Raw genomic sequence first — 19,226 nt, forward strand, 5'->3', positions numbered from 1 at the left:
TCTCTCTCCTTTCTAATCTTGCTTCTTCTTCCTAAATGAAAGTTACAAATTTGACTGAAATGTTTCCTATTTATGTACCTATTGATTTCCATAAATTTCTGATAAGATTGTCTGCATCACAAAACGGGGAGTGCCTGTTTCTTTGATTACAAGGCACTCTCTGCTGTTAGTTAGCTGGAGTTATTGTATTACTAGTATCATCAGTGATGACTTACTTTCCTCCTGTATAATCTCTGGATATCCCACTTTGTCACATTGGCAGTCTCATGTGGATAACAGGTGCGAGCAGTAATGAATGACGCACTCCATGCAGTGGAGTGCATCATTTTGTTTGACATAGGCTGTCAGTTCACCTGGACTTGACCCAGCCCTAATAAGGTCGGATGGAGAATAGAGAACGAGTGAGGCATACAGAGTGAAAGCGTGCAAACCGTTCAAACATATTGTGATTTTAGAACAAGGGTTTCTCCAATTGTTGCTCTGTATGACTGTACATAGCATCATCTCAACATATTTTCAGTATGTGTGTTAAGAAAAATGTTCATTAATTATCAACACATTTGTGTATCTTCACTAAGAAATTTTGTAATGGCTCCAGCGTGGGTGGACACTTCAAGAAATGTTTCCCACTCTGAGGGATTTTAAATCTTGAATTCAAACAACATGACTGAAAACTGAATACAAAATGTTAACTTTACTTAAACAGCTATCAAAATATTTTAAAACGCATTCTGAAGATTATCATGTCTTAGAAATTCTTCTTTTAATTCTGGCTGTGTACTGATATTCTCTCTCTGCTGTTTTGATACTATCTGTTCCGCCTTCTACAATAATCTCTATATATATATATACATCAGTTTTAAATTATCCAAACCTTTCGAAACAATTTCCTCAGAAATTTGAAGACTGTGTTGACACAGGGTTGTAACACTAGAAATATTAAGAATTGGAATACTCTAAAACTATAACACTCATTTGACCCTGTCTGCCATGGATGCACTCTGCATAGGTGAATGCCTGACGGTGTTGACAAAAAGTTGTAACCCAACTTTGAAACTTGATGAAATATGCATGTGTCATTGAAAAACAACTTTGCTCTGTTATGAGATAACATACGTTTTTTTATCTTATGAAACAAGCTCTTTTTAATCATCAAAATTGTTTTAATGCATCTTATTGCAGCCTTCTCTATTATTGCAGCCTTCTCTATTAGTGGAAAGACAATAATTGTCATAAATCTTAACAAAGAAAATTTGAAAAAAAAACTGATGTGTTTTTGGGCTCAAATATGAATGAGAATGATCCGTAAGACAGTTTACATGGAAGGAGTTATGCTAATTCTTACTAATGATTAATTAGCTGTAATGGAACATTTTAAAACAACATCCAAACAATAATGAATATTCAGGGTAGAATATAGTTTTTCATGTGTTATGCTCTTTTCTCACATAATTTTTATTTGACATACAACAAATATGCCAGACAAACTGGAATTCTGTTTCTGATGTGCACTGCTACATTTGGCATCTATTGCATTTCTGTTTTTACTGGGCGAGAGAACCCTGACATTCACACACAGTCACAGAGTGCATCTTTGCGACTTTGGCATGCAGATGGGGAAGACTGGGATCGAACCACTGACCTTTTGGTTGGATGATGACCGCTCTACTAGCTCTACTCCTACACATTACAATATAGAATTGAAATCTAGAAGAAATCGGAAGTATATACAACCTTTTACATCCTAACCTGCACGAGGTGACACAAAATTAACACAACACAGCAGTCTGAGGCCAAATCCTGCTGATGACATTACAATTATAAAGACATAATCATTTTACAGTAACAAACAGTTTTTGAAAGATTTATTGTTAGATGTAGTTACTACAGTGTTGGTGCCTATATGTACTAGAAGGAGATCAAATCAAATGTTTATCCTTTAGAAGAGATTTATGTAGCTTTAATGACTTTGAAGTTTGTAGAATAAAAAGGAACCCAAACGTCATGTGTGTAAATGAAGTCTTCAGCCATTAATGCATATCCTCATCCCAATGCTATATAGTCCTAATCATTTAGTCTAAGAATTTATTGTTTTAGAATTTTGACTTTATTATCAAGAAATACAAATATTTGCAATGCACAATGTACAAGACATTTTGGATCAGTAATAAAAGCCCCACACAGTACAGTGTCACACTGATGTCTGTGGATTAGGTTTACATTTACTTTGTGTCTGACAAAGAAATGTTGTTGCTGAATTTTTAAATTGTGCTTTTATTTTAAACTTAATACCCCAACCATTGACCGATCTATAGGTATTTACATTGTAGAATGAAGGACAGAAATAACAAAACAAGCTGAATGTCTATGCAGCATGAGAACTAGGAGAGTATATTGAAAAATATATGAATTAATCCTTGTCTATCATTCTAATATTATCCACTTAGAAATGTATCATGTTTGAATACATGTGCCTTACACCACTTACCATAAATAGATGTGCCTTATCCTATGAGGGTCACAGGGGTTGTTAGACCCAATCCCAGCTGACATTGTGCGAGGGGTAGGGTACACCATGTACAGGTTGCCAATGTATCGCAGGGTACATCCCTGTCTCCAATGAATGAACTTAATCTGCATATCTTTGGGCTTTAGGAGGAAGCTGGAGTACCCTGAGAATACTAACACTGACTCAGGGAGAACATCTTAACTCACAAAGGAAGCTTCTTTGAGGTCTTTTGTTAATTTGAAGAAATATACATTTTAATTGGGGAAACAAACTATTATTTTGAGTTTTGATCTTGAACTCTGAAAGATACATGGTTGTATTCAAATAAAAAATTTAGTTTTAGTTTTCGATAAAAGTGTCAGCTAAATGAAATATCATGTAATGTAATGTACTCAATCATGTTGCCTTCAGAAAATGTAGAGAAATATGTTTTATATATCACATTTTTCAACTATATATATATATATCACTGACAGAACCACTGGCCGACCACTCCCCAGTGATCTCAGGGGCAGGGGCAGACTGGGACAATACTTCACCTGGGAATTTTGACAAATTTCCATTTTATTCACATAATCAAACAAAAGATGCGTGTTTTAAATTTTTTCCAAATTTCTTTCAATTTAACTTGCTGGAGCCTCAAAGAGAAAGTTATTCTTTCCATTATAAAAAATGTCATAAAATAAACCATACCAATCTTTTATGGATGGGGTCGACAGGTTTGTTCCATTTCTGTTATTGATTTTCTAGCAGCTACACTAAGAATCCCGAATAAATATTTTATTTTACCATTTGTAGGCGTTGAATGTAGAAACCAAAAATAAGTTCTTCCCAATTAAACATGTTTGAATAAATTCACCAATTCTTTATAAATCCTACACCCAAAAATATGTACCTTTAGATAGGCCCAAAATAGATTGTATTGGTTTGCTTCCACGGACCCACAATTTCTCCTGCAGCTGGAAGTGCCAGTATGATAAGACTTCTGTTCAGGTGTAATAAAAAACCTACTAATGATCTTCCAGCCGAAAGCTCTCCAAGAAGTTGAGCATGATATCCTACATCGAAATCTGGGATACAACTGTTAGTTTCCAGCTCCCAATTTTGTTTTATGTAAGAGGTGCTAGCCATTTTACCCTCTTGGAGTCCCCTTATAAAGTCTTGAAATTACTTTACCAGGTTCATCTTATAGGCACTAATAACAACTTTTAATAGGGTTTTTTCAAATATCTTTTGACTCTTTACCATAAAACTGTTTTATGTGGTGATGCATCTGAAGGAATCCAAAGGAGTCACTGTTATTGTAGTGTTGTAAAGAAGAGGACTTCGTTCCCTGGAGCTTGAGATGGGGTTGGGGGAATATTGCACCATGCACTTTGACCGGGTACATGCACTTTAATAATTGCACAGGCGTTTGTAAGCAGTTGCACTTTATTGGATTTGCAGAGTTTGCACATGGCATATGTAAACACTTAAAAACAGTTCATCTTTATTGATGGGTGATACATTTATTGTCCTTTTTTAATCTGTGCTGGTAGGTTCTGGGACATGAGAGTTAATGTGCATTTGTGGTAACTGAACGCTAAGATGAGATGTGACTAATATCATATGTTGTGCAATAGTGTGTGTTAGTATATTGGGAAGGGTAAAGTGTGTGTTTGTGTGTGTAATGGTACTCACCAGTCTCTTTTGTCTCCAGGGTGTTCGGGCAAAAGGCCTCCCCAGGAAACAAGCACCATATTTATAGTTCCGGGGGCATCCAAGTGGTGATTAGTGTGGGTGTGGGAAGATTAGTGTATGTGATTATTGTAATGTGCTGGAAGTGGGGATGAGGGGGTGTTTGTAAATAAATGGGTGTGGGGGTGTGTATATAGGAGAATGGTGGGTATAATGATAAAAGAAAAGTGTTGTCAAAAGGAGAGCATGTCAGCATGGGGAATGGTTTCTCCCTCCTTAACTAGGCTACGTGGGATTCATACTAAAAGTGTACGTGCGCACAAAAGCCGAAAATGGCTAATGCTCTCCTTGAACACGGCTTTCGGTTTCAACATACTCTCTCTGCTTCTTCAGCAGCTCTGGTGAGTAATCGTGGTCCAGATTAACTCTTTTCCCTTGAAAGTCAAAACCCTTTTTCTGCACCTCCTCTTTCATTCTGAGAACTTGACAACAAATGATCCTGGCGGGGCTTCAGTCGTGGGAGGGGGGAGCTCTAAACCTTTCTTTAGTAAATCCTCGACGAAAGTAATGACTGATGCCACACTCTTCTCCACTCTTTCTTTTATTCCATATATTCTGATATTATTGCAGTGTGAACATCTTTCCAAGTCAGTTCTTTTTTGCTTCTGTTTGCAACTGAAGCTTCACCAGCTCCATCAATATATCCTTCACTGACAGGATACGGGTTGATTTGCGTCTCTGCTTCTTCCACTCTTTAGTAGATTTTGTTTATATCCTCTCTTTTGCAGCTCAGTTGCAGGCTGAATCCTTTCGGAATTCACATAGCTCTTTCAAGATTAGACACAGATTAGAATCTTGTTGTAGCTCCCCTTCAGTACCAGTCTGCACGTTGTCCTAACGTTGCTAGCTTGTTGCGGTCAACTCACAACCCATCCGTCGTGTTTTTTACCTTGTGTAAGATATATTTTTTCCCAGTTCGAGACATTTTTCTTTGCCCATTTTAACTTAACGTGCTCTAGCGCATCTCTATGCAAATTCAAGTTTTGTCGGGCAACTTGTAAATCTTAGAATCTGGCACCTGATGCTCTATGCTACCATAACCTTCCCAGCTCACCTCCAGGCCACCCTTTTAACTTTCTCTTTTAATCCAGTTATCACGGGTTGGACCTAGGAATTAACCGTTTTCCTTAGACTGTGAAAGCATCACCCTCCTTACTCTGCCTCTGATTGGTTAGTTAGGATAAGAATATCCGAGTACGCCAATCAGGGGTGGAGTACGGCGGATCATATCTGTGTTTGTCTCATAGACTGTATATAAAAGATGGATGTAGCTTCCCGCTCCAAAGGAAGAAACCTTTGCAGAAGTGCTTAAAAGTATAGTAACGCCGGAGATCTATCAGCAGGACTTATTTGGGCTGATCCGGTACCTCTCGTATAGAAAAAAATATTAATACAGAGCTACCAACTCTCACGCTTTCGGCGTGTGACACACATCCAATTTCTCACGCCAAAAAAAAAAGAGATTTCTTACAAGTGGCCAATACGTCGATCGCGAAGGCAGTGTGGGCCGGCGCCGCCACGCGCCACCCCCCCCCCCCTGGCAAGAGGTCCGCCGTGGACGAGGTTCGCTACATCGTCCAGGGCGGGGGGTGGCGGCGGCGGCGGCTAAAGACACACCGCCGCTGATGTGACGTTTTGTAATAAATCTCTCATTTGATTTTTGTGTTTGCAACTTGTGTTTCTGCTTGCGCGGCTATATTTTGGTGACCCCCGACAAAATCTCACTCCAAGGTTTTTTGAAAAGTTGGCAGCTCTGTTAATATAATTTTTTTTTTTTAAATATATAAAATAAAACAATAATATTCATATTATTCATATAATAATTTACAGAACAAATCCCATGAATTTCATGTTGTTTATTAAGATAAAACGACGTCAATTGAAAGACTCGGAGATCTGTTGTTGATGCACCCCGCTTCGCAGACAAAAACTTTTTTAATTTGCCGCATCTGGGGAGCAAGCAGCAGAGAGGAACAAAGAGTTACCTGTTCATTGCAAACATGTCAAAAAGACAGTTGAATTTACTGTCCTTTTTCAAAAAGAAGGAAGAGTTGCATGACGCTTCGAAACGAGTCAGAAAAGCCTCGACAAGCGGCGACAAGGGCAGTTGCAGCGATCATGTTGACGAGCAAAACCGACTGCAGCAGGAGACTAGCGCCGCAACCGCTAGCCAGCTTCACCGACAGCTAGCCAAGCCAGGGCAGGAGGCCGGTACCGAGGCAGCAGCAGGTCAGGTTGCCCGCCAGCCGGAGCGGGAGCTAGCTACAGCGCCAGCAGTCACAGACACACGCAGTAAAACCCGAAACTGGGAGGAGGAGGAGAATCCAGACATGGTCGTGATGTGGGGTGTTTTGGACAACTAAATATGGTGACCATACTGTCTATTAATAGGCCGCCGTGCCAATCTCTAAATAATAATAATGGAAGATTTATGTGATTTAACCCTAACCCTAACCCTTTTATTTTTTATGTTTTACAAGTTAGATCTATGTTGAGAAATGAATTGCTGACTGTAAGTCCCACCTGTGTTGATGTGGGCATTTGCCTCTGCTGTGCAGTATAGCCTAAAATAATTGTAAATTATTGTCATAAAATTTATACCATGGATATTATTTTAAATTAAGGCTTGTAAGTCCCACAGCATTGTCAGTGGGCATTTGCATGTTTTTTCAGCACCGTTTTCTGTATGCGTTCCGGGACCTGTGCCCGTCTCGTCATCCCTGCGCTGTCATATGTACTTTGCGTTCCGGCACCTTGTGATTTACAAATTAAGCACTGTCTATCAGGGTCTGGATCCAAGAAATCTCTGAACTTCTCCCATGAAATTCTCACTGGTGATTATGGTCTCAATCGCTAGATACTGTCCTTGTTTTCAGATATCTGGTGGTTAACCTGCAATTAATATCGTAATTAATTAGATATCAGAGATGAAAAAGCGGTACATTTACATATCTATACATTGACACAGACTCCCGAACAATTTACAGGCAGTAGCTGCGACGGGCAAAATCACAGCAGAAAACTGGAGATTTATTTACATTGTGTTCACTCACCAAACTGTTAGCATGCTAGTTACTGTCACAGTGAATGTGAATTACGATCATGGGTATTGGTCAATTAAGCACATTTAGATATTGTTTTTCTTTGCATATTCAAATGCCAGTTCACGGCACTTAACTGGAGCAAGGCCATGGAACTGGTCAGCTAGTTGTTTCAAGTGTTTGGCAAGCTCCTCCTCCATCTCATCTGTGAATATTATCTTTGCCTCATCTACTGCACCCCATGCTACTGATTTTACTTCCCCTTTCTCTTTTTTCTTTATAAATCTTTTGAGGGTTGTCTTGTCAATATTTCTATCCACTTTTCTTAAGGATTTCTTTCCTTGTTTGACCTCAGCGGCTGCACTCTCTACGAGGGGTGTTTGGCCCCAGGTTGTATTCCTGGTGTAGTTTCTTGGCATGATGGCTTTTCTACAATGTTTATGACATTAACAATAAAACATATATAATGTAATATAACACTAAAATATGTTTAAGACTAAACTTAACTTGTGCTTCATGTCTCACTTTACCCCAGAGCATTTGTCTCACTTGACCCCACAGCCAACATTTTAGAAAAACAACATCTCTTAGCAATTCAGGCTAATCTTCAGCTAGCATCGATCACATGGTTTTTCTATGTTGGAAGTTCATCAACATGTATGATATAAGCTTAACTAAGTTAACTAAGTTCTAACTTAATCAGTTTGTTTTGACACAAAAGTTCAAAGCAAGAAAATTAGCTTTTACATGCAAAAAACTAATTTTTGTGAAAAAACATACTTACCACAGCACCAGTAACAACTTCTCCTTCATGGCAAGGGGGGAATGGGATTGGCTTGAAGATATAATGGTCACATGACCACAAATATGTTCCGTTGCCTAGATACAGGAGGTATCTCACATTACCCGATGTCTCACATTACCCCGCTCTCCCATTCGCTGTTTTGGATTAGTTTTTTAATTTCTCCTCCTTTATTCACCAATAACTTTTTTCTGAATAAATCGACGACAAACAGACCGTGCACATGCCGAATTATAGTTAAGTTTCAACCACAATTTAAATTCAAATTGTGGTCATCTCAAGACTTTGTTGACATCAAATAACTCATTCAAAGACTGTCAGATTAGTATAGTCAGGTTTTGAGATGCACACAATCTGCAATGCTTTGCTATTCAGGGGAATACTTCCTAAGCCTTAACCTAAAATTCTCTCAGGACATTCCTCAGCAGAAACATTCGTTTTTTCTTTTCTCTTGTAAACATGGAATAAAACACTTTTGATACCCTGTTCTTAATTATCTTACCACTTTTAAACAAGTTCAGTTCAGTGTTAATTTCGTTGACGAAAACTATAACGAAAAATATTCGTTAACGACCCTTTTCCCATGACGAAGACGAGACGAAGACGTAACGAAAACTGATCTTTGAAAATAAAAACTATGACCAAATTTATTTTAACTTTCGTTGACGAGACGAGACGAGACGAAAATGTTGGTGGTTGACTAAGTCACAATCATTTTTAAAACATCATCGTATCAGGCCGTCATGAAGTGTCAGTAGCGGGCGAGTGTGTGTCTGTGTGTGTGTGTGTGAGTGTGTGTGTGTGCCTTTGCGCTCCCAGATAGCGCACCGGTCCGTAGCTCCGCCCCCCGCCCTGCGCACTCGCTCAGGGAGACACAGTGAAAGCAGAGCTCTTTGTACTGTAATCACAATCAGTACAATTAGGACAGTTCAATGAAAACATACACCTATACATGTAACTGAAAAATGATTTAATGAATCTAGCCTTACCCTCTTTCTTCTCTGCCGACTCTGCTGATGCATGGTCCGGTTGGATGTACTGGAAGCTCCTTCATACGGGCTCATAGTGTGTCTTAGTACGTCATAGTACATGCAACTGGAAAACAACATGAGTAACATGAGTTTATTATTAATAAACGGAAATAGCCTAGCTGCATCACCGTTGGAAGATCCACAGCAAAAAAACTAATTCCTAATTAACAATGGCGTCATTTTCAGCACTGCAAATCCGGATTTTCAGCGAGTCTCGGCCTAATGTGCATCGTTGTGTGCGGGAATCAGGCTGTGAAAACACAATGATACAATGGATCAGATTACGTAAACTGGAGAATGTATTTTAAACAGCAAAGCACATCTCTATTTAATCTTACCCTTGCTCAGGTTCGTGGCGCCGGCCATTTGCATCAGAGGTGTGAAGAGACAGAGATTTTCCTTAAAAAATACAATCGGAGAAAGGCAGGTTTATGAAAAAACTTAACGAGAACAAACTGTTAAATTTAAGTATTTAAACATGCACTAGTTCTGCTCAAGCACTCGATGCTCTATTCTTCTTTTAGCAGCTTTCTCGCTAATCCCACAGTTGTTAAAATGCTTTTCAGAATTGAAGTTAGTTTAGCAGTTAGCAATGACTTGTCTTTTTAGCTCTTACCGTAAGTTCGGGACTGTGCGCCCCTCATTTCCATCTCAACTCTTCCACAAGCACTCATCTTCTTCTCCAGGGAAACAGTGTCGTGTCGACTTCAGCAAGTTATTTACCCCGAAAACAGAGTTATTCTTTTGGACCAAGCTTAACATGAGCCAGAAGTATCATCATGTCTGCGGGAGACTGACGCTTCATTCACGAGGCTGTGATTGGACGAGCCCATTAGGTGATGATGCCAGCGAGTGACCTGAGGTTTTCAGAGTAAAACTGTCCTTTTCATCTCAATTGTACTTTTAGATGGGATGAGTATGTGACTAAGGACCCGTTTATTCTTTCTGGTGTTAAGTAGATGTACTTACATGATTCTTGCTGTTCCTTGTTTGTACCCTCATAGTTGAATGCACTTATTGTAAGTCGCTTTGGATAAAAGTGTTGAGTGTTTTAATGGAAAACTGAGAAAAAAAAACAACCATTAGACAATTGAAGTTCAAATTATGAGGGAATTTCAGCAGAGTCAACAGCTTAGTTTGCCATGGACATGTTAATATGTTACTGCATTTGCCAGTATTTTGGGAGGACAGACATTTGATGGAAAGCCAGTAGAAGTTTTGAGCTTACAGGGCACAGAGTCATAATACCCAGCATAATTTCTTCCTGTTGAAGGGCTTGCTGGTAGATGTGTGGTTAACACATCCACTGTGCATTTAACCAACACAAGTGAAAACGTAACTGTAATCATGCCACTCTGCACAGTGGTTGAGATTTAGGATAGTGTTCATGGTCAATTAGAGGGAAACAGACTTGCTGAGCCTCATTGTTTTGGAGTATAATAAAATGTTAAAGGGGACATATTATGACAATTCCACTTTTGTAGTGCTTCTACACATTAATTTGGGTATCTGGCATGTCTACCATCCCAAAAATTCTGGAAAAAACGAATCCCGCGATTTGTTGTGGTTCCTCAATGTCAGAAACGATACGCTAGACTGCGTCGAATGGGATTACGAGCGAAAAATACGTCATAGGCACACCATGCCCATGTAGGGAGTCTCGCTACATGGTCTTTGACCACCCCCCACCATCATGTCACGCGTTAGCTCGTGAGCTAACGCTAGCCGGGCAGCCGGGCTCCACCGGCCCGGCTAGCACTCAAAACAGGTCAATCTGAGGAGGGCTGTTTTAGACAGCCCTCCTCAGATTTAGCAACCGTAACACTCATCTGCTGTAGGAAGTCGCGCTCTCGCAAAAAACGGAAGATGTTGTTCTCATAATGCATGGACTAGAACGATTATACATTAGGCTTGGATTTTTATTCGAATGAATTCTTAATGACAATTAATCGAATATTCGATTATTCATTACCAACCCTACTACGAACCTCTGTTATTGAGCACCCTCGAGATGACTCAACTCATTTGACAGTTACTGAAATTTTCGTTAAGTAGGCTAATTCTATTACATTACTTTCTTTAGTTTTAATGGCTCAGAAATACACCTAAAACGTAAAATACATAGTAACCTAAAGTTGGGTGCCGGTAAATTTGTCATTAACTGTAGTGATTCACGTTGTGGTAGTCACAAACTGCAAAGGTTAATAAGAGATTGTCTTTTTTCACCAGAGTGAGGCAGAAGTCACATTTGACCTGGAGTATGTTGTCTGTATGTGGCACAGGAGGTAGAGTGGGTTCGATTCAAAGCACCTTCATTCTGGACAACTGCCCAAGGACACACTGGGATGTATGAGTGAGAGACACAGCGCTACATTTGTTGTGTGAATGGATCCATGTTAACTGTAATGTGAAGCAATTTGAGTGGCTATATAATTCTAGTCCATGCCACTATTCCATTACAAACCTCCAAAGACATTCTTATGGACCACGACGAAGGTGGCAGCTGATGATGGACAATGACTGGACTATAGTGGATCCGATTTTGATGATGGATCATGATCTTGCTGGCTGCTGACCATAGACCATAGACTATGACTGAAGCAGGACTGCCTGATATAGAGTATTGAGATTATCCTTCAAAATGCTAAAAACTTTAATCTTGATGTTTTCCTACACTTGACATCTATTGCACGTCTGTCCGTCCTGGGAGAGGGATCCCTCACATGTGGCTCTCTCTGAGGTTTCTACTTATTTTTACCCTGTTAAAAGTTTTTTTTAGTAGTTTTTCCTTAGTCTTGCTGATTGATTGATTGATTATAGGTTAGTCCCAGGTTAGATGTGCTTTTTCAAATAAATTCAATATCATTTAATTAGATGAAGAAGTGGAATAAGGAGATCAAGGAGAGGAAAACGTAGATATAGAAGAAGAATATATGAAACATTTTCTGTATGAATCAGTTTGTCTGAGATTTTTATCAGTGCATTTCTGAGGTGATAATATAAAAACATCAAATTGACACATAAACAATGCTTAACACTGGATTTGCATTAAAGGGGGACTATATTCGGTATATTGATGTGACACAACCTGTTCAGCTGCATCTATTTCCAACTATTTTTATTCGAGTGTGCTTATAAAAGTGGTGTAGTATGTGCATGATGTATGGATGAATGTGACTTGTAGTGCAAAACACTTTCAGTGGTCGTTAAGACTAGGAAAGCATAACCGAATACAAGTGTCCTAAATTGTGACATATCCAAGTTTATTAACTTTAATCCGGGTCAGGGGTGAATGAGGAAGTGGAGGGAGAAGACGAGTGTTGATGTTAGGAGTGAAGAGACGACGCACGGATATCTGAATGATGTTATGAAAATGTTAGCCAATGCCCAGAAACTGTCCCCCGATATGGAAAAGCTGGTGAAAGTTAAAAGATGTCTGGCTACGACAAGTAGCTGAAGTAGGCTGGTCTCCCCATTTATCATAATCCAGTGTGATATGGGTGGGACGGAATAAAAGGGGTTAGGGTTGACTGATAGCCAGGCTTGTGCCATGAAGGCATATGGGTTGGGGTTGACTGGTGATATTAATGTGCCTCATCTGTTGTTGAGCCAATTTAGTGTTTTTAGATAGCTCATATTTGACTATTTTTTTCAAGCAACCTTTTGTTTGACTAATTCCTACTGGCTATTCAATCACATGGCCTATTGTTGGACTACTTTATTCTGGCACTTACTTTCTGTGACTCGTTTAGGCCTACTTGGCCTGGCCTTCTTTTAATCGGCCTAATTATGCATTGACGTGTTTTCATGTGCAAGCCTTCAATAAATATAATAAAAGTAATTAACAGTTTACACTTGTGTTATTTATAAGAAATGTGTTTTGTTGGCACCTAGTCAATTTTTTTGAATTTCTAATTTATAAATGTAGGCTACTTGCATGGATAACAAAATGTTACGTTTTTACAGGGTAACTGTCTCCTGCTTTAGGCTATGTAATTGTAGGCCTCATTGTGAGGCTATTTTGGTGCCAATGCAATTTCTTATTGACGTGCAGGCCTTCATGAATAATTTAAAATAGCCTACCTATCCATGTGTTGAATCAGTGTTTGGCCTTTTCAGTCCGAAAGTGTAATCCGGCCCCCTGAGATCTCGCTTGAAAAAAATCTGGCCCCCTGTCCAATTTCTCCCTGGCATCCCTGCTCTAGTTCATGTTGTTAACTGAACTTTAATGTTGTTCAGTAATATGACCACCATGTGCCTGTATGCAATCCCAGGACAGACTGTGGTGCTACTTGGCGGCAAATGATACATCATTTTCCAGATGCTCTCAATCGGATGCAGGCCTGGGGAACATGAGCCGATGACTGTGTCATCCATGAACTGCCTACTACACATTGTCCCGCAGCAGGAGGAACCCAGTGCCCCCTGCACCAGCGTAAGGTCTGACAATCGTTCAGAGGATTTCATCCTGCTACCTAACGGCAGTCAGGGTACAGTTGGCTATGACAGGTTTCTCTTCAGCACTGTAGCCAGACTGACAGAGTCACACCTCCACCAAACCAAGTATTCCTAGATCCCTAAATAGCAATATCTTTATGAACTTCTTTTATAATAAAAACTATTAGAAATAAAATCAACCATCTCCTGCCCTCATTTGGCACTGATACCCTATCAACAATATAAATCTCAGAAAATGCTGAGAATCTTACCAATCATTTAGACAGCTTCTCTCTGATCACCTTTGATCAGGTGACCAACATAATCCCATGATATAAACCTACAATTTGTATCTTAGATCCCATTCCTACAAAATTACTTAAGGCAATTCTGCCCCTAATTTATAGTGCGTTGCTGAACACAATCAATCTGTCATTATCATCAGGATTGTAACACAGTCCTTTAAACCAGCTGTAATCAAAACCCTTCCCAAAAAATCCACCCTGGACCAGGAGATTTTAGCCAACTACAGACCGATGTCCAGCCTCCCCTTCCGGTCTAAAATCCCTGAAAAAATTGAAGCCTATCAGCTGTGTGAGTTTTTTATTTGTTAGGTTAGATATTAGTTTGCCCTCCTAATGAAATATCATCATTTACAACAATAATGAGTTGTTACAGGTAAACAATATTATTTTAGTCCTGTTTTGTCATAAATTTGTCATTTCAATTGATAACCCATCCATATATTATTTATAAAGCTTATCCTTTAATGTTCACAGTGCTGCATCATTGAGATCTAGCTGTCACATTTAAAATGTTCTGTCTCTGTGAGCTCCACACTCTAGAATTATTGATAAACTTTCCTACACTTCTACTCTTCATGTGGTAGCCAGTACATGGGGAGTTATGACTTGGAGAGGGCTCTCTTTGCACCAAGTATCCAAATATCTCAACCACAAGAGATTTAGGATGAATTGTTACTACGGAAAAATATCAAAGCAACAAAAGTGTAATTAAAAATATGAATTCCAACACAACAACCATACAAAAGCTTAAACGCAAATATAACGCTGTTTGAATCCATTTATGTTCTGGAGGTTATATGTTTTTTCCTTTCTAATTTACTTTCTGCTCTTGGCTACAGATAATTTAAAAAGGGTTTGTTAAAACTTTTTTGTTAAAACCTTTTTAGCTTTAAAGAAATTATGATTCAGTGAATACGATATAAAAGGACTCAATGCAGACACATAACATACAGACTTTAATGTGAATTGGCATGCAATAGGGATAGAGATAATCAAGAATGGGTGGTCATATGGCAGACATATCCATCCGTCCATCCATCTATACCATTTAGAACTTGTTTCTTTTTGCTTAGTTATCATAAGGGGCATTGTGTATCATTCATGTTACTGATTAGAAAGTGAAAGGTCCATGTTTGGTGATATTTACAGAACTTTTTAGTGATACAGATACCTTTGATACTTAAGTACATTTTATATGAGCTACTTTAAGACTTTGACTTGTCATTTTTTTAAGGGTGACTTTAACTTTTACCGGTGTCACTTTCAGGTAATATATCTGTACTTTTACTATGGCTTTCAAGTACTTTATACACCACTGGATTTAACGCAAGCCAGTGTGATCAAGTGATTTCTGCCATGGAATCAATACATTACTGCCTGCCTCCACCTGTTACACCACCCCTCACCTGAATCATCCTTAGGATTTGTTGCTGTTGTGAAAGCTTCTGAGCGGAGAACCACCTTCATGTGATATAGGAAAACTGGAGAAAGTCAGAACCATATTCTCCGGAGTTCCTCTGCAAGTCATGCCTGAAAAAAGCTTAAGTCAAATTAATCTTATCTCCATCAGTGTGGTTTAGCATCAGCCAACCCTATGTCATAAAGATTACTAAAACAGTTACACTCACCTGTTTACTTATTGAAGCACAACAATGCTTTACTTAACGCTAACGTAGTAATGACTAGCAGATATAATGTTTACAGTTAGCAAAGTTGCCTGATCCAAGAAGTGTTTTGGGTTTTCCCTAATCTTGGAACCCGGTGTGATAATGTTTGTATTGTGCATGGAACCAATGTTTGTTCTCTTACTAATGATTTAATTCATAATGACAAAAAACTGATGAATTAAATCCAGTTTAATTTAACTTAAATGTTGCAGTGATAAAGGTTTTATGCACATTTTAAATATAATGACCGCTTCTTTGGTGCCAATGAGGTTGTATTTTCTATAGTTGCAGCTATATATTTTCTTTCGATTTCTCATTTTGTTCTAAATTTTGCGTTTGACAGTTTTTTTGGTGTACTAAGACCTAATAGTAACAGTCTCAGCTAAATGATAAATAATCATGAAAGTCAGCTTTTTTTTCGCGGCCACTGATTTGTATGCCTTTGACACTAGCTGCTATCCTGCACCAGTTGTCTTGCAGAGCTCATTCTTTTCTAACACAATTGTCTTTCTCTTATTTGTCTCTACTCTGAGTTTTACTGCTTATATTGTCACATGAGTGATTTCTGTGGTGGACATGAATCATGACCATATGTCCAGTACATGGTGTGCCCATGCAGTCAGCTTCGAGCTGAATAAGGAGATAACTGGCAGGGTGCTGGCTCTGTTTCTCAGGGAGTGTGACGTCCCTTGTGGCAGAAGATTTGGTTTCTGGCTTGACTGCAGACTGGACCGGGCTCTGAGGGGATGTGACCCACTGAGCCTGGCAGAGCCCCTGGCTCTGGCAATCTGCTGCTCCCCTGGATACTGCTGGGCAGGGCTGTTAGGTAACGTCTTGTATATGACAGAACCAGGATTATATCATGCACAAAAGCATCACAGATAAACAGATCAGTATATAAGCACCAAGTAAATTTCCTTAAAACCATATCAGTATATTGAGAGTTCATTTCAAACTTTTCAACTTTTCCCAATCTAAAGTTATTATATTATATAAGTACAATTACTGTAAGTCATATGTATTTTGGTCTCATTTGATCTGCAGACAATACAGATATATTAACATAGATGGACAGGATAAGATATCAATGCAAAGAGTTGTAAAGTGACTACTTTAAAAAAGCTTATTTTTATCTATTTGAACTTTTACTTAAGATGAGCATTTTTTAAATACTTATCTATAACCCCACCAATTTAATGTGAAAAGTAACAATAAATATTGTTAAATATTATTTACTGACTGACATAGACATTATTATATACATCTAATATTTCAATTTATATTAAACTATTACAACGCCTATTTGATATTTTAATATTCCTAACCTTGAAGAGTTCTTTTCTATCTATCTCTTTTAATTGAATACCCCTTATTTACATTAATATGAATACAATAACTTTAATTCACCACCTTCCTCGGGGCACCACCCTTCAAAAGAAGGTAAAAGATAGAAAGAAAGAAGACTCATGAAAGAACTAACTGAAAATTTGGAACTCTGATCAATAATTAAATTATTCACTATAACCTAAATTAAGGCATAAGTTAGCAAAGTTGAAGGAAAATAATAAAAGTGTACACATACAAACTGGGTAAAGCTGTACTTACTCTTACTTACAAAGATGTGTATGTGATTATGCATGTGTATGTGGAAGTGAGTGAGTTTCAAAATGGCAGCTGGTCACTATGAGGACAAAAGAAAGAATTAATTCGGTCAACAGAAATGCTGGAGTGCTTTTATTTTTTAAAACACATACAGTAAGTGTTGCAGCCATTTGTGTTGTTACATAAATTAAAAACTCAGGTGCAAGATAATTTTCTCTGTTCATTCTTCTGTGAACCACAATGTTTTAACTGTCTTTGTCACACACATACAGTACATATTTCCTGCACTTCCTGAACCAATTTCAAAGTAAAAGCACTCAAGCCTTTTACTTTCTGAATCCATTCATTTTTTTCTAACGGGGCTTTGATCGTTATCGCAAGACCGGAGATGCACATCTTCATACCTATAATACATAAACAGACTTGTGTTCAAGGAAATGCACGAGATTTACCAGCAGCTCTGCAGCCAGTAATGAAAATGCTGCCCGTGTTACCAACAGACAACCAACACACAGCTGATCTGCGGTGCAACCGCGATTTACGGGTTTGCAACCACTGATCTAGACCTATTGCAGCATAACTACGAGCTGATCCAAGACGTAACTGAACCAGCTTTATCAAAAAGCACGTTTTTAAGCCTGCTCTTAAACGTAAAGAGGGTGTCTGGCTCCCAAACTGGGAGATGATTACCCAGGAGAGGAACTTGATAGTGGAAAGCTCTGGCTCCTACTCTACTTTTAGAGACTTTAGGGAAGACAAATAATCCTAAATTCTGGGTGCACACTGCTCTAGTTGGGTGACTCACTGGTTACACGACACTAGTAATTAAGTAGCTTGCTGTGAACGTATCAGGACCAGTATACATCCACAACATGGTTAAATCTTACAAACCCTGTTCCCTCTGCTCTGCATCGGCCAATCGGCTTGCTGCCCCCTCACTGCAAGTGACACCTAGACACTCTACAAAATCACGACTGTTTGCTGTCATGGCTCCCAAATGGTGGAACGAGCACCCCATTGATATCAGGACAGCAGAAGGTCTACACATCGTCTGTCACAGGCTAAAGACACATCTCTTCAGACTATACCTCAGCTAAAAAGATGATGGTCTAAAAAGAATTAATAAAAAAATGATGTGTGTAAGTGCAACATATAAGAGCAACTTAGAGGTTAAGTTGCTCTTATATGTTGCCCTTACAAATTGCACTTTGTAGTTTGGCTTTTTTTGAAGCTATTGAAATTATATGATTCTTGCTGTTCAGGGTTTGTACCCTCATGGTTAAATCCCCTTTCATGATTCACTTGGCAGAGAGGCTTTACACGTTGATGTTGTGAAAGGGATTCTTTCAGGGGGATGGAACCTCTGATCTGTGGGCGATTGTGTCTTAGGAGGGAGAGTGGATCATCCACTAACTGGATGGTCGGTGGTTTGCATGCCAGAGTGTCCTTGTGGAAGACACCGATCCCTGAAAATTGCTCCTTACAGCTGTGCTGGCACTGTGTGAATGTTGTGTGATAGAAAAAGCACTGAGTAATTTTGTGTGTAAATGGGTGAATGAGACATGCGCTTTGAGAACTAGATAAGACTTGAAAAGCACTACATAAATGCAGTCCATTTATCATTAAGATACAAAAAACAACTTCGCATAAAAAAAAATCTCATGACAATAATTGCTTTTCTTAATAGAAGAAAACATCCTTGCACAGTAGTGAAAGGGTGAAGGAATGTATTAGTAATAAGCATCATGGCGAAGAACGTCAAAAGAGCAGTTGATGCGTAAAGTTTTTCTAAGAATTTTTGAAAGACAAGCCAGTGTTACTAGTTTGTGTAAATGCAGCTTCAGTAAGAAAAAAAGCTAAATATCTGCATCTGATATAGCTAAACGAATGACCTGCCAGGACAAATGTTTTTTGAATATAACATTTTTAATAGGACTTTGGTGGTTGCTTTCACAAGACCACACTCTGAGAGAGACAATGTTACACGATCAAGTTTATTGTTGAGTGAGCAATGAGCTAAGAAGTTGATACTTCATTAAGAAGGATCATTTGTTTAGATGCCTTGTTGCTTGTTTAAGGTCATGACCTTAACATG

The 19,226-nt window shown here is 38.7% G+C and overlaps 1 protein-coding gene across 1 annotated transcript in view; it reads left to right on the forward strand.

The window, feature by feature from the left end:
- Positions 1-4,504: 4,504 nt before the first annotated feature.
- ptprfa (protein tyrosine phosphatase receptor type Fa) overlaps positions 4,505-19,226 on the forward strand; it is a 231,113-nt gene continuing 216,391 nt past the window's right edge. Inside the window, 1 exon segment of the mRNA XM_053430630.1 lies at positions 4,505-4,587. The gene's annotated coding sequence lies outside the window, so the exon portion shown is untranslated.

This window comes from Pleuronectes platessa, chromosome 9 (genome assembly GCF_947347685.1).
Source record: "Pleuronectes platessa chromosome 9, fPlePla1.1, whole genome shotgun sequence".
NCBI lineage: Eukaryota > Metazoa > Chordata > Actinopteri > Pleuronectiformes > Pleuronectidae > Pleuronectes > Pleuronectes platessa.